The sequence below is a fragment of the Phyllobates terribilis genome, unplaced genomic scaffold, assembly GCF_046119375.1.
Source record: "Phyllobates terribilis strain yellow unplaced genomic scaffold, ASM4611937v1 Scaffold_75__1_contigs__length_6962009, whole genome shotgun sequence".
NCBI classification, from domain to species: Eukaryota; Metazoa; Chordata; class Amphibia; order Anura; family Dendrobatidae; genus Phyllobates; species Phyllobates terribilis.
Genome location: NW_027362835.1, coordinates 5,964,802 through 5,984,951, shown reverse-complemented (window position 1 = coordinate 5,984,951; position 20,150 = coordinate 5,964,802).

Genomic DNA, 20,150 nt, shown 5'->3' with positions numbered 1-20,150 from the left:
ATGACGACCAATATGACATCACCGTTGCCATGACGACCATTATGACGTCGCCATGACGACCATTATGGCATCATTGTTGCCATGACGACCATTATGACATCACCGTTGCCATGACGTCCATTATGACATCACCGTTGCCATGACGACCATTATAACATCACCGTTGCCATGACGACCATTATGACATCACCGTTGCCATGACGACCATTATGGCATCATTGTTGCCATGACGACATTATGACATCACCGTTGACATGACGACCATTATGACATCACCGTTGACATGACGACCATTATGACATCGCCGTTGCCATGACGACCATTATGACATCACCGTTGCCATGACAACCATTATGACATCATTGTTGCCATGACAACCATTATGACATCACCGTTGCCATGACGACCATTATGACGTTGCCATGACGTCCATTATGACATCATTGTTGCCATGACGACCATTATGACATCACCGTTGCCATGACGACCATTATGACGTCGCCATGACGACCATTATTACATCACCATTGCCATGACAACCAATATGACACCACCCTTGCCATGACGACCATTATGACGTTGCCATGACGTCCATTATGACATCATTGTTGCCATGACGACCATTATGACATCACCATTGCCATGACGACCATTATGACGACGCCATGACGAACATTATGACATCACCATTGCCATGACGACCAATATGACATCACCGTTGCCATGACGACCATTATGACGTCGCCATGACGACCATTATGGCATCATTGTTGCCATGACGACCATTATGACATCACCGTTGCCATGACGTCCATTATGACATCACCGTTGCCATGACGACCATTATAACATCACCGTTGCCATGACGACCATTATGACATCACCGTTGCCATGACGACCATTATGGTATCATTGTTGCCATGACGACCATTATGACATCACCGTTGACATGACGACCATTATGACATCGCCGTTGACATGACGACCATTATGACATCACCGTTGCCATGACGACCATTATGACATCACCGTTGCCATGACGACCATTATGACATCACCGTTGCCATGACGACCATTATGACATCACCGTTGCCATGACGACCATTATGACATCACCGTTGCTATGTCGACCATTATGACATCATTGTTGCCATGACGACCATTATGACATCACCGTTGCCATGACGACCATTATGACGTCGCCATGACGACCATTATGACATCACCATTGCCATGACGACCAACATGACATCACCGTTGCCATGACGACCATTATGACATCACCGTTGCCACGACGTCCATTATGACATCACCGTTGCCACGACGTCCATTATGACATCACCGTTGCCATGACGACCAATATGACATCACCGTTGCCATGACGACCAATATGACATCACCGTTGCCATGACGACCATTATAACATCACCGTTGCCATGACGACCATTATGACATCACCATTGCCATGACGACCAATATGACATCACCGTTGCCATGACGACCATTATGACGTCGCCATGACGAACATTATGACATCACCATTGCCATGACGACCAATATGACATCACCGTTGCCATGACATCACCGTTGCCATGACGACCATTATGACATCACCGTTGCCATGACGACCATTATGACATCACCGTTGCCATGACGACCATTATGACGTTGCCATGACGTCCATTATGGCATCATTGTTGCCATGACGACCATTATGACATCACCGTTGCCATGACGACCATTATGACGTCGCCATGACGACCATTATGGCATCATCGTTGCCATGACGACCATTATGACATCATTGTTGCCATGACGACCAATATGACATCACCGTTGCCATGACGACCATTATGACATCACCGTTGCCATGACGACCATTATGACATCACCGTTGCCATGACGACCATTATGACATCACCGTTGCCATGACGACCATTATGACATCACCGTTGCCATGACGACCATTATGACATCACCGTTGCCATGACGACCATTATGACATCACCGTTGCCATGACGACCATTATGACATCACCGTTGCCATGACGACCATTATGACGTTGCCATGACGACCATTATGACATCACCGTTGCCATGACGACCATTATGACGTTGCCATGACGACCATTATGACATCACCGTTGCCATGACGACCATTATGACGTCGCCATGATGACCATTATGACGTCGCCATGACGACCATTATGGCATCACCGTTGCCATGACGACCATTATGGCATCGCCGTTGCCATGACGACCATTATGGCATCACCGTTGCCATGACGACCATTATGGCATCACCGTTGCCATGACGACCATTATGGCATCACCGCTGCCATGACGACCATTATGGCATCACCGTTGCCATGACGACCATTATGGCATCACCGCTGCCATGACGACCATTATGGCATCACCGTTGCCATGACGACCATTATGGCATCACCGTTGCCATGACGACCATGATGGCATCACCGTTGCCATGACGACCATGATGGCATCACCGTTGCCATGACGACCATGATGGCATCACCGTTGCCATGACGACCATGATGGCATCACCGTTGCCATGACGACCATGATGGCATCACCGTTGCCATGACGACCATGATGGCATCACCGTTGCCATGACGACCATGATGGCATCACCGATGCCATGACGACCATGATGGCATCACCGTTGCCATGACGACCATGATGGCATCACCGTTGCCATGACGACCATGATGGCATCACCGTTGCCATGACGACCATGATGGCATCACCGTTGCCATGACGACCATGATGGCGTCACCGTTGCCATGACGACCATGATGGCGTCACCGTTGCCATGACGACCATGATGGCATCACCGTTGCCATGACGACCATTATGGCATCACCGTTGCCATGACGACCATTATGGCATCACCGTTGCCATGACGACCATTATGGCATCACCGTTGCCATGACGACCATTATGGCATCACCGTTGCCATGACGACCATTATGGCATCACCGTTGCCATGACGACCATTATGGCATCACCGTTGCCATGACGACCATTATGGCATCACCGTTGCCATGACGACCATTATGGCATCACCGTTGCCATGACGACCATTATGACATCATTATTGCCATGACGACCATTATGACATCACCGTTGCCATGACGACCATTATGACGTCGCCATGACGACCATTATGGCATCATTGTTGCCATGACGACCATTATGACATCACCGTTGCCATGACGTCCATTATGACATCACCGTTGCCATGACGACCATTATAACATCACCGTTGCCATGACGACCATTATGACATCACCGTTGCCATGACGACCATTATGGTATCATTGTTGCCATGACGACCATTATGACATCACCGTTGACATGACGACCATTATGACATCGCCGTTGACATGACGACCATTATGACATCACCGTTGCCATGACGACCATTATGACATCACCGTTGCCATGACGACCATTATGACATCACCGTTGCCATGACGACCATTATGACATCACCGTTGCCATGACGACCATTATGACATCACCGTTGCTATGTCGACCATTATGACATCATTGTTGCCATGACGACCATTATGACATCACCGTTGCCATGGCGACCATTATGACGTCGCCATGACGACCATTATGACGTCGCCATGACGACCATTATGACATCACCATTGCCATGACGACCAATATGACATCACCGTTGCCATGACGACCATTATGACATCACCGTTGCCACGACGTCCATTATGACATCACCGTTGCCACGACGTCCATTATGACATCACCGTTGCCATGACGACCAATATGACATCACCGTTGCCATGACGACCAATATGACATCACCGTTGCCATGACGACCATTATGACATCACCGTTGCCATGACGACCATTATGACATCACCATTGCCATGACGACCAATATGACATCACCGTTGCCATGACGACCATTATGACGTCGCCATGACGAACATTATGACATCACCATTGCCATGACGACCAATATGACATCACCGTTGCCATGACATCACCGTTGCCATGACGACCATTATGACATCACCGTTGCCATGACGACCATTATGACATCACCGTTGCCATGACGACCATTATGACGTTGCCATGACGTCCATTATGGCATCATTGTTGCCATGACGACCATTATGACATCACCGTTGCCATGACGACCATTATGACGTCGCCATGACGACCATTATGGCATCATCGTTGCCATGACGACCATTATGACATCATTGTTGCCATGACGACCAATATGACATCACCGTTGCCATGACGACCATTATTACATCACCGTTGCCATGACGACCATTATGACATCACCGTTGCCATGACGACCATTATGACATCACCGTTGCCATGACGACCATTATGACATCACCGTTGCCATGACGACCATTATGACATCACCGTTGCCATGACGACCATTATGACATCACCGTTGCCATGACGACCATTATGACATCACCGTTGCCATGACGACCATTATGACGTTGCCATGACGACCATTATGACATCACCGTTGCCATGACGACCATTATGACGTTGCCATGACGACCATTATGACATCACCGTTGCCATGACGACCATTATGACGTCGCCATGATGACCATTATGACGTCGCCATGACGACCATTATGGCATCACCGTTGCCATGACGACCATTATGGCATCGCCGTTGCCATGACGACCATTATGGCATCACCGTTGCCATGACGACCATTATGGCATCACCGTTGCCATGACGACCATTATGGCATCACCGCTGCCATGACGACCATTATGGCATCACCGTTGCCATGACGACCATTATGGCATCACCGCTGCCATGACGACCATTATGGCATCACCGTTGCCATGACGACCATGATGGCATCACCGTTGCCATGACGACCATGATGGCATCACCGTTGCCATGACGACCATGATGGCATCACCGTTGCCATGACGACCATGATGGCATCACCGTTGCCATGACGACCATGATGGCATCACCGTTGCCATGACGACCATGATGGCATCACCGTTGCCATGACGACCATGATGGCATCACCGTTGCCATGACGACCATGATGGCATCACCGTTGCCATGACGACCATGATGGCATCACCGATGCCATGACGACCATGATGGCATCACCGTTGCCATGACGACCATGATGGCATCACCGTTGCCATGACGACCATGATGGCATCACCGTTGCCATGACGACCATGATGGCGTCACCGTTGCCATGACGACCATGATGGCGTCACCGTTGCCATGACGACCATGATGGCATCACCGTTGCCATGACGACCATGATGGCATCACCGTTGCCATGACGACCATTATGGCATCACCGTTGCCATGACGACCATTATGGCATCACCGTTGCCATGACGACCATTATGGCATCACCGTTGCCATGACGACCATTATGGCATCACCGTTGCCATGACGACCATTATGGCATCACCGTTGCCATGACGACCATTATGGCATCACCGTTGCCATGACGACCATTATGGCATCACCGTTGCCATGACGACCATTATGGCATCACCGTTGCCATGACGACCATTATGACATCATTATTGCCATGACGACCATTATGACATCACCGTTGCCATGACGACCATTATGACGTTGCCATGACGTTCATTATGACATCATTGTTGCCATGACGACCATTATGACATCACCGTTGCCATGACGACCATTATGACGTCGCCATGACGACCATTATGACATCACCAATGCCATGACAACCAATATGACATCACCGTTGCCATGACGACCATTATGACGTTGCCATGACGTCCATTATGACATCATTGTTGCCATGACGACCATTATGACATCACCGTTGCCATGACGACCATTATGACGTCGCCATGACGACCATTATGACATGACCATTGCCATGACGACCAATATGACATCACCGTTGCCATGACGACCATTATGACGTCGCCATGACGACCATTATGGCATCATTGTTGCCATGACGACCATTATGACATCACCGTTGCCATGACGTCCATTATGACATCACCGTTGCCATGACGACCATTATGACATCACCGTTGCCATGACGACCATTATGACATCACCGTTGCCATGACGACCATTATGGCATCATTGTTGCCATGACGACCATTATGGCATCATTGTTGCCATGACGACCATTATGACATCACCGTTGCCATGACGACCATTATGACATCACTGTTGCCATGACGACCATTATGACATCGCCGTTGCCACAACGACCATTATGACGTCGCCGTTGCCACGACGACCATTATGACGTCGCCGTTGCCATGACGACCATTATGACGTCGCCGTTGCCATGACGACCATTATGACGTCGCCGTTGCCATGACGACCATTATGGCGTCGCCGTTGCCATGACGACCATTATGGCGTCGCCATGACGACCATTATGACATCACCGTTGCCATGACGACCATTATGACATCACCGTTGCCATGACGACCATTATGACATCACCGTTGCCATGACGACCATTATGACATCACCGTTGCCATGACGACCATTATGACATCACCGTTGCTATGACGACCATTATGACATCATTGTTGCCATGACGACCATTATGACATCACCGTTGCCATGACAACCATTATGACGTTGCCATGACGTCCATTATGACATCATTGTTGCCATGACGACCATTATGACATCACCGTTGCCATGACGACCATTATGACGTCGCCATGACGACCATTATGACATCACCATTGCCATGATGACCAATATGACATCACCGTTGCCATGACGACCATTATGACGTCGCCATGATGACCATTATAACATCACCGTTGCCATGACGACCAATATGACATCACCGTTGCCATGACGACCATTATGACATCACCGTTGCCACGACGTCCATTATGACATCACCGTTGCCACGACGTCCATTATGACATCACCGTTGCCATGACGACCAATATGACATCACCGTTGCCATGACGACCAATATGACATCACCGTTGCCATGACGACCAATATGACATCACCGTTGCCATGACGACCAATATGACGTCGCCGTTGCCATGACGACCATTATGACGTTGTCATGACGACCATTATGACATCACCGTTGCCATGACGACCATTATGACATCACCGTTGCCATGACGACCATTATGACATCACCGTTGCCATGACGACCATTATGACATCACCGTTGCCATGACGACCATTATGACATCACCATTGCCATGACGACCAATATGACATCACCGTTGCCATGACGACCATTATGACGTCGCCATGACGACCATTATGACATCACCATTGCCATGACGACCAATATGACATCACCGTTGCCATGACATCACCGTTGCCATGACGACCATTATGACATCACCGTTGCCATGACGACCATTATGACGTTGCCATGACGTCCATTATGGCATCATTGTTGCCATGACGACCATTATGACATCACCGTTGCCATGACGACCATTATGACGTCGCCATGACGACCATTATGGCATCATTGTTGCCATGACGACCATTATGACATCACCGTTGACATGACGACCATTATGACATCACCGTTGACATGACGACCATTATGACATCGCCGTTGCCATGACGACCATTATGACATCACCGTTGCCATGACGACCATTATAACATCACCATTGCCATGACGACCAATATGACATCACCGTTGCCATGACGACCATTATGACGTCGCCATGACGACCATTATGACATCACCATTGCCATGACGACCAATATGACATCACCGTTGCCATGACATCACCGTTGCCATGACGACCATTATGACATCACCGTTGCCATGACGACCATTATGACATCACCGTTGCCATGACGACCATTATGACGTTGCCATGACGTCCATTATGGCATCATTGTTGCCATGACGACCATTATGACATCACCGTTGCCATGACGACCATTATGACGTCGCCATGACGACCATTATGGCATCATTGTTGCCATGACGACCATTATGACATCACCCTTGCCATGACGACCATTATGGCATCACCGTTGCCATGACGACCATTATGGCATCATCGTTGCCATGACGACCATTATGACATCATTGTTGCCTTGACGACCAATATGACATCACCGTTGCCATGACGACCATTATGACATCACCGTTGCCATGACGACCATTATGGCATCACCGTTGCCATGACGACCATTATGGCATCACCGTTGCCATGACGACCATTATGGCATCACCGTTGCCATGACGACCATTATGGCATCACCGTTGCCATGACGACCATTATGGCATCACCGTTGCCATGACGACCATTATGGCATCACCGTTGCCATGACGACCATTATGGCATCACCGTTGCCATGACGACCATTATGGCATCACCGTTGCCATGACGACCATTATGGCATCACCGTTGCCATGACGACCATTATGGCATCACCGTTGCCATGACGACCATTATGGCATCACCGTTGCCATGACGACCATTATGACATCACCGTTGCCATGACGACCATTATGACGTTGCCATGACGTCCATTATGACATAATTGTTGCCATGACGACCATTATGACATCACCGTTGCCATGACGACCATTATGACGTCGCCATGACGACCATTATGACATCACCATTGCCATGACAACCAATATGACATCACCGTTGCCATGACGACCATTATGACGTTGCCATGACGTCCATTATGACATCATTGTTGCCATGACGACCATTATGACATCACCGTTGCCATGACGACCATTATGACGTCGCCATGACGAACATTATGACATCACCATTGCCATGACGACCAATATGACATCACTGTTGCCATGACGACCATTATGACGTCGCCATGACGACCATTATGGCATCATTGTTGCCATGACGACCATTATGACATCACCGTTGCCATGACGTCCATTATGACATCACCGTTGCCATGACGACCATTATGACATCACCGTTGCCATGATGACCATTATGACATCACCGTTGCCATGACGACCATTATGACATCACCGTTGCCATGACGACCATTATGACATCACCGTTGCCATGACGACCATTATGACGTTGCCATGACGACCATTATGACATCACCGTTGCCATGACGACCATTATGGCATCACCGCTGCCATGACGACCATGATGGCATCACCGTTGCCATGACGACCATTATGGCATCACCGTTGCCATGACGACCATGATGGCATCACCGTTGCCATGACGACCATGATGGCATCACCGTTGCCATGACGACCATGATGGCATCACCGTTGCCATGACGACCATGATGGCATCACCGTTGCCATGACGACCATGATGGCATCACCGTTGCCATGACGACCATGATGGCATCACCGATGCCATGACGACCATGATGGCATCACCGTTGCCATGACGACCATGATGGCATCACCGTTGCCATGACGACCATGATGGCATCACCGTTGCCATGACGACCATGATGGCATCACCGTTGCCATGACGACCATGATGGCATCACCGTTGCCATGACGACCATGATGGCATCACCGTTGCCATGACGACCATGATGGCATCACCGTTGCCATGACGACCATGATGGCATCACCGTTGCCATGACGACCATTATGGCATCACCGTTGCCATGACGACCATTATGGCATCACCGTTGCCATGACGACCATTATGGCATCACCGTTGCCATGACGACCATTATGGCATCACCGTTGCCATGACGACCATTATGGCATCACCGTTGCCATGACGACCATTATGGCATCACCGTTGCCATGACGACCATTATGGCATCACCGTTGCCATGACGACCATTATGGCATCACCGTTGCCATGACGACCATTATGGCATCACCGTTGCCATGACGACCATTATGACATCATTGTTGCCATGACGACCATTATGACATCACCGTTGCCATGACGACCATTATGACGTTGCCATGACGTCCATTATGACATCATTGTTGCCATGACGACCATTATGACATCACCGTTGCCATGACGACCATTATGACGTCGCCATGACGACCATTATGACATCACCAATGCCATGACAACCAATATGACATCACCGTTGCCATGACGACCATTATGACGTTGCCATGACGTCCATTATGACATCATTGTTGCCATGACGACCATTATGACATCACCGTTGCCATGACGACCATTATGACGTCGCCATGACGACCATTATGACATGACCATTGCCATGACGACCAATATGACATCACCGTTGCCATGACGACCATTATGACGTCGCCATGACGACCATTATGGCATCATTGTTGCCATGACGACCATTATGACATCACCGTTGCCATGACGTCCATTATGACATCACCGTTGCCATGACGACCATTATGACATCACCGTTGCCATGACGACCATTATGACATCACCGTTGCCATGACGACCATTATGGCATCATTGTTGCCATGACGACCATTATGGCATCATTGTTGCCATGACGACCATTATGGCATCATTGTTGCCATGACGACCATTATGACATCACCGTTGCCATGACGACCATTATGGCATCATTGTTGCCATGACGACCATTATGGCATCATTGTTGCCATGACGACCATTATGGCATCATTGTTGCCATGACGACCATTATGACATCACCGTTGCCATGACGACCATTATGACATCACTGTTGCCATGACGACCATTATGACGTCGCCGTTGCCATGACGACCATTATGACGTCGCCGTTGCCATGACGACCATTATGACGTCGCCGTTGCCATGACGACCATTATGACGTCGCCGTTGCCATGACGACCATTATGGCGTCGCCGTTGCCATGACGACCATTATGGCGTCGCCATGACGACCATTATGACATCACCGTTGCCATGACGACCATTATGACATCACCGTTGCCATGACGACCATTATGACATCACCGTTGCCATGACGACCATTATGACATCACCGTTGCCATGACGACCATTATGACATCACCGTTGCTATGACGACCATTATGACATCATTGTTGCCATGACGACCATTATGACATCACCGTTGCCACGACAACCATTATGACGTTGCCATGACGTCCATTATGACATCATTGTTGCCATGACGACCATTATGACATCACCGTTGCCATGACGACCATTATGACGTCGCCATGACGACCATTATGACATCACCATTGCCATGATGACCAATATGACATCACCGTTGCCATGACGACCATTATGACGTCGCCATGATGACCATTATAACATCACCGTTGCCATGACGACCAATATGACATCACCGTTGCCATGACGACCATTATGACATCACCGTTGCCACGACGTCCATTATGACATCACCGTTGCCACGACGTCCATTATGACATCACCGTTGCCATGACGACCAATATGACATCACCGTTGCCATGACGACCAATATGACATCACCGTTGCCATGACGACCAATATGACATCACCGTTGCCATGACGACCAATATGACGTCGCCGTTGCCATGACGACCATTATGACGTTGTCATGACGACCATTATGACATCACCGTTGCCATGACGACCATTATGACATCACCGTTGCCATGACGACCATTATGACATCACCGTTGCCATGACGACCATTATGACATCACCGTTGCCATGACGACCATTATGACATCACCATTGCCATGACGACCAATATGACATCACCGTTGCCATGACGACCATTATGACGTCGCCATGACGACCAATATGACATCACCGTTGCCATGACATCACCGTTGCCATGACCACCATTATGACATCACCGTTGCCATGACGACCATTATGACATCACCGTTGCCATGACGACCATTATGACGTTGCCATGACGTCCATTATGGCATCATTGTTGCCATGACGACCATTATGACATCACCGTTGCCATGACGACCATTATGACGTCGCCATGACGACCATTATGGCATCATTGTTGCCATGACGACCATTATGACATCACCGTTGCCATGATGACCATTATGACGTCGCCATGACGACCATTATGGCATCATCGTTGCCATGACGACCATTATGACATCATTGTTGCCTTGACGACCAATATGACATCACCGTTGCCATGACGACCATTATGACATCACCGTTGCCATGACGACCATTATGGCATCACCGTTGCCATGACGACCATTATGGCATCACCGTTGCCATGACGACCATTATGGCATCACCGTTGCCATGACGACCATTATGGCATCACCGTTGCCATGACGACCATTATGGCATCACCGTTGCCATGACGACCATTATGGCATCACCGTTGCCATGACGACCATTATGGCATCACCGTTGCCATGACGACCATTATGGCATCACCGTTGCCATGACGACCATTATGGCATCACCGTTGCCATGACGACCATTATGGCATCACCGTTGCCATGACGACCATTATGGCATCACCGTTGCCATGACGACCATTATGGCATCACCGTTGCCATGACGACCATTATGGCATCACCGTTGCCATGACGACCATTATGGCATCACCGTTGCCATGACGACCATTATGGCATCACCGTTGCCATGACGACCATTATGGCATCACCGTTGCCATGACAACCATTATGACATCATTGTTGCCATGACAACCATTATGACATCACCGTTGCCATGACGTCCATTATGACGTTGCCATGACGTCCATTATGACATCATTGTTGCCATGACGACCATTATGACATCACCGTTGCCATGACGACCATTATGACGTCGCCATGACGACCATTATGACATCACCATTGCCATGACAACCAATATGACATCACCGTTGCCATGACAACCATTATGACGTTGCCATGACGTCCATTATGACATCATTGTTGCCATGACGACCATTATGACATCACCGTTGCCATGACGACCATTATGACGTCGCCATGACGACCATTATGACATCACCATTGCCATGACGACCAATATGACATCACCGTTGCCATGACGACCATTATGACGTCGCCATGACGACCATTATGGCATCATTGTTGCCATGACGACCATTATGACATCACCGTTGCCATGACGTCCATTATGACATCACCGTTGCCATGACGACCATTATAACATCACCGTTGCCATGACGACCATTATGACATCACCGTTGCCATGACGACCATTATGGCATCATTGTTGCCATGACGACATTATGACATCACCGTTGACATGACGACCATTATGACATCACCGTTGACATGACGACCATTATGACATCGCCGTTGCCATGACGACCATTATGACATCACCGTTGCCATGACAACCATTATGACATCATTGTTGCCATGACAACCATTATGACATCACCGTTGCCATGACGACCATTATGACGTTGCCATGACGTCCATTATGACATCATTGTTGCCATGACGACCATTATGACATCACCGTTGCCATGACGACCATTATGACGTCGCCGTGACGACCATTATTACATCACCATTGCCATGACAACCAATATGACACCACCCTTGCCATGACGACCATTATGACGTTGCCATGACGTCCATTATGACATCATTGTTGCCATGACGACCATTATGACATCACCGTTGCCATGACGACCATTATGACGTCGCCATGACGAACATTATGACATCACCATTGCCATGACGACCAATATGACATCACCGTTGCCATGACGACCATTATGACGTCGCCATGACGACCATTATGGCATCATTGTTGCCATGACGACCATTATGACATCACCGTTGCCATGACGTCCATTATGACATCACCGTTGCCATGACGACCATTATAACATCACCGTTGCCATGACGACCATTATGACATCACCGTTGCCATGACGACCATTATGGTATCATTGTTGCCATGACGACCATTATGACATCACCGTTGACATGACGACCATTATGACATCGCCGTTGACATGACGACCATTATGACATCACCGTTGCCATGACGACCATTATGACATCACCGTTGCCATGACGACCATTATGACATCACCGTTGCCATGACGACCATTATGACATCACCGTTGCCATGACGACCATTATGACATCACCGTTGCTATGACGACCATTATGACATCATTGTTGCCATGACGACCATTATGACATCACCGTTGCCATGATGACCATTATGACGTCGCCATGACGACCATTATGACATCACCATTGCCATGACGACCAATATGACATCACCGTTGCCATGACGACCATTATGACATCACCGTTGCCACGACGTCCATTATGACATCACCGTTGCCACGACGTCCATTATGACATCACCGTTGCCATGACGACCAATATGACATCACCGTTGCCATGACGACCAATATGACATCACCGTTGCCATGACGACCATTATGACATCACCGTTGCCATGACGACCATTATGACATCACCATTGCCATGACGAGCAATATGACATCACCGTTGCCATGACGACCATTATGACGTCGCCATGACGAACATTATGACATCACCATTTCCATGACGACCAATATGACATCACCGTTGCCATGACATCACCGTTGCCATGACGACCATTATGACATCACCGTTGCCATGACGACCATTATGACATCACCGTTGCCATGACGACCATTATGACGTTGCCATGACGTCCATTATGGCATCATTGTTGCCATGACGACCATTATGACATCACCGTTGCCATGACGACCATTATGACGTCGCCATGACGACCATTATGGCATCATCGTTGCCATGACGACCATTATGACATCATTGTTGCCATGACGACCAATATGACATCACCGTTGCCATGACGACCATTATGACATCACCGTTGCCATGACGACCATTATGACATCACCGTTGCCATGACGACCATTATGACATCACCGTTGCCATGACGACCATTATGACATCACCGTTGCCATGACGACCATTATGACATCACCGTTGCCATGACGACCATTATGACATCACCGTTGCCATGACGACCATTATGACGTTGCCATGACGACCATTATGACATCACCGTTGCCATGACGACCATTATGACGTTGCCATGACGACCATTATGACATCACCGTTGCCATGACGACCATTATGACGTCGCCATGATGACCATTATGACGTCGCCATGACGACCATTATGGCATCACCGTTGCCATGACGACCATTATGGCATCGCCGTTGCCATGACGACCATTATGGCATCACCGTTGCCATGACGACCATTATGGCATCACCTTTGCCATGACGACCATTATGGCATCACCGCTGCCATGACGACCATTATGGCATCACCGTTGCCATGACGACCATTATGGCATCACCGCTGCCATGACGACCATTATGGCATCACCGTTGCCATGACGACCATTATGGCATCACCGTTGCCATGACGACCATGATGGCATCACCGTTGCCATGACGACCATGATGGCATCACCGTTGCCATGACGACCATGATGGCATCACCGTTGCCATGACGACCATGATGGCATCACCGTTGCCATGACAACCATGATGGCATCACCGTTGCCATGACGACCATGATGGCATCACCGTTGCCATGACGACCATGATGGCATCACCGATGCCATGACGACCATGATGGCATCACCGTTGCCATGACGACCATGATGGCATCACCGTTGCCATGACGACCATGATGGCATCACCGTTGCCATGACGACCATGATGGCATCACCGTTGCCATGACGACCATGATGGCATCACCGTTGCCATGACGACCATGATGGCATCACCGTTGCCATGACGACCATTATGGCATCACCGTTGCCATGACGACCATTATGGCATCACCGTTGCCATGACGACCATTATGGCATCACCGTTGCCATGACGACCATTATGGCATCACCGTTGCCATGACGACCATTATGGCATCACCGTTGCCATGACGACCATTATGGCATCACCGTTGCCATGACGACCATTATGGCATCACCGTTGCCATGACGACCATTATGGCATCACCGTTGCCATGACGACCATTATGACATCATTGTTGCCATGACGACCATTATGACATCACCGTTGCCATGACGACCATTATGACGTTGCCATGACGTTCATTATGACATCATTGTTGCCATGACGACCATTATGACATCACCGTTGCCATGACGACCATTATGACGTCGCCATGACGACCATTATGACATCACCAATGCCATGACAACCAATATGACATCACCGTTGCCATGACGACCATTATGACGTTGCCATGACGTCCATTATGACATCATTGTTGCCATGACGACCATTATGACATCACCGTTGCCATGACGACCATTATGACGTCGCCATGACGACCATTATGACATGACCATTGCCATGACGACCAATATGACATCACCGTTGCCATGACGACCATTATGACGTCGCCATGACGACCATTATGGCATCATTGTTGCCATGACGACCATTATGACATCACCGTTGCCATGACGTCCATTATGACATCACCGTTGCCATGACGACCATTATGACATCACCGTTGCCATGACGACCATTATGACATCACCGTTGCCATGACGACCATTATGGCATCATTGTTGCCATGACGACCATTATGGCATCATTGTTGCCATGACGACCATTATGACATCACCGTTGCCATGACGACCATTATGACATCACTGTTGCCATGACGACCATTATGACATCGCCGTTGCCACAACGACCATTATGACGTTGCCGTTGCCACGACGACCATTATGACGTCGCCGTTGCCATGACGACCATTATGACGTCGCCGTTGCCATGACGACCATTATGACGTCGCCGTTGCCATGACGACCATTATGGCGTCGCCGTTGCTATGACGACCATTATGGCGTCGCCATGACGACCATTATGACATCACCGTTGCCATGACGACCATTATGACATCACCGTTGCCATGACGACCATTATGACATCACCGTTGCCATGACGACCATTATGACATCACCGTTGCCATGACGACCATTATGACATCACCGTTGCTATGACGACCATTATGACATCATTGTTGCCATGACGACCATTATGACATCACCGTTGCCATGACGACCATTATGACGTTGCCATGACGTCCATTATGACATCATTGTTGCCATGATGACCATTATGACATCACCGTTGCCATGACGACCATTATGACGTCGCCATGACGACCATTATGACATCACCATTGCCATGATGACGAATATGACATCACCGTTGCCATGACGACCATATGACGTCGCCATGACGACCATTATAACATCACCGTTGCCATGACGACCAATATGACATCACCGTTGCCACGACGACCATTATGACATCACCGTTGCCACGACGTCCATTATGACATCACCGTTGCCACGACGTCCATTATGACATCACCGTTGCCATGACGACCAATATGACATCACCGTTGCCATGACGACCAATATGACATCACCGTTGCCATGACGACCAATATGACATCACCGTTGCCATGACGACCAATATGACGTCGCCGTTGCCATGACGACCATTATGACGTTGTCATGACGACCATTATGACATCACCGTTGCCATGACGACCATTATGACATCACCGTTGCCATGACGACCATTATGACATCACCGTTGCCATGACGACCATTATGACATCACCGTTGCCATGACGACCATTATGACATCACCATTGCCATGACGACCAATATGACATCACCGTTGCCATGACGACCATTATGACGTCGCCATGACGACCATTATGACATCACCATTGCCATGACGACCAATATGACATCACCGTTGCCATGACATCACCGTTGCCATGACGACCATTATGACATCACCGTTGCCATGACGACCATTATGACATCACCGTTGCCATGACGACCATTATGACGTTGCCATGACGTCCATTATGGCATCATTGTTGCCATGACGACCATTATGACATCACCGTTGCCATGACGACCATTATGACGTCGCCATGACGACCATTATGGCATCATTGTTGCCATGACGACCATTATGACATCACCGTTGCCATGACGACCGTTATGACGTCGCCATGACGACCATTATGGCATCATCGTTGCCATGACGACCATTATGACATCATTGTTGCCTTGACGACCAATATGACATCACCGTTGCCATGACGACCATTATGACATCACCGTTGCCATGACGACCATTATGGCATCACCGTTGCCATGACGACCATTATGGCATCACCGTTGCCATGACGACCATTATGGCATCACCGTTGCCATGACGACCATTATGGCATCACCGTTGCCATGACGACCATTATGGCATCACCGTTGCCATGACGACCATTATGGCATCACCGTTGCCATGACGACCATTATGGCATCACCGTTGCCATGACGACCATTATGGCATCACCGTTGCCATGACGACCATTATGGCATCACCGTTGCCATGACGACCATTATGGCATCACCGTTGCCATGACGACCATTATGGCATCACCGTTGCCATGACAACCATTATGACATCATTGTTGCCATGACAACCATTATGACATCACCGTTGCCATGACGTCCATTATGACGTTGCCATGACGTCCATTATGACATCATTGTTGCCATGACGACCATTATGACATCACCGTTGCCATGACGACCATTATGACATCACCGTTGCCATGACGACCATTATGACATCACCGTTGCCATGACGACCATTATGACATCACCATTGCCATGACGACCAATATGACATCACCGTTGCCATGACGACCATTATGACGTCGCCATGACGACCATTATGACATCACCATTGCCATGACGACCAATATGACATCACCGTTGCCATGACATCACCGTTGCCATGACGACCATTATGACATCACCGTTGCCATGACGACCATTATGACATCACCGTTGCCATGACGACCATTATGACGTTGCCATGACGTCCATTATGGCATCATTGTTGCCATGACGACCATTATGACATCACCATTGCCATGACGACCATTATGACGTCGCCATGACGACCATTATGGCATCATTGTTGCCATGACGACCATTATGACATCACCGTTGCCATGACGACCATTATGACGTCGCCATGACGACCATTATGGCATCATCGTTGCCATGACGACCATTATGACATCATTGTTGCCTTGACGACCAATATGACATCACCGTTGCCATGACGACCATTATGACATCACCGTTGCCATGACGACCATTATGGCATCACCGTTGCCATGACGACCATTATGGCATCACCGTTGCCATGACGACCATTATGGCATCACCGTTGCCATGACGACCATTATGGCATCACCGTTGCCATGACGACCATTATGGCATCACCGTTGCCATGACGACCATTAGGGCATCACCGTTGCCATGACGACCATTATGGCATCACCGTTGCCATGACGACCATTACGGCATCACCGTTGCCATGACGACCATTATGGCATCACCGTTGCCATGACGACCATTATGGCATCACCGTTGCCATGACGACCATTATGGCATCACCGTTGCCATGACGACCATTATGGCATCACCGTTGCCATGACGACCATTATGGCATCACCGTTGCCATGACGACCATTATGGCATCACCGTTGCCATGACGACCATTATGGCATCACCGTTGCCATGACGACCATTATGGCATCACCGTTGCCATGACGACCATTATGGCATCACCGTTGCCATGACGACCATTATGGCATCACCGTTGCCATGACGACTATTATGGCATCACCGTTGCCATGACAACCATTATGATATCATTGTTGCCATGACAACCATTATGACATCACCTTTGCCATGACGTCCATTATGACGTTGCCATGACTTCCATTATGACATCATTGTTGCCATGACGACCATTATGACATCACCGTTGCCATGACGACCATTATGACGTCGCCATGACGACCATTATGACATCACCATTGCCATGACAACCAATATGACATCACCGTTGCCATGACAACCATTATGACGATGCCATGACGTCCATTATGACATCATTGTTGCCATGACGACCATTATGACATCACCGTTGCCATGACGACCATTATGACGTCGCCATGACGACCATTATGACATCACCATTGCCATGACGACCAATATGACATCACCGTTGCCATGACGACCATTATGACGTCGCCATGACGACCA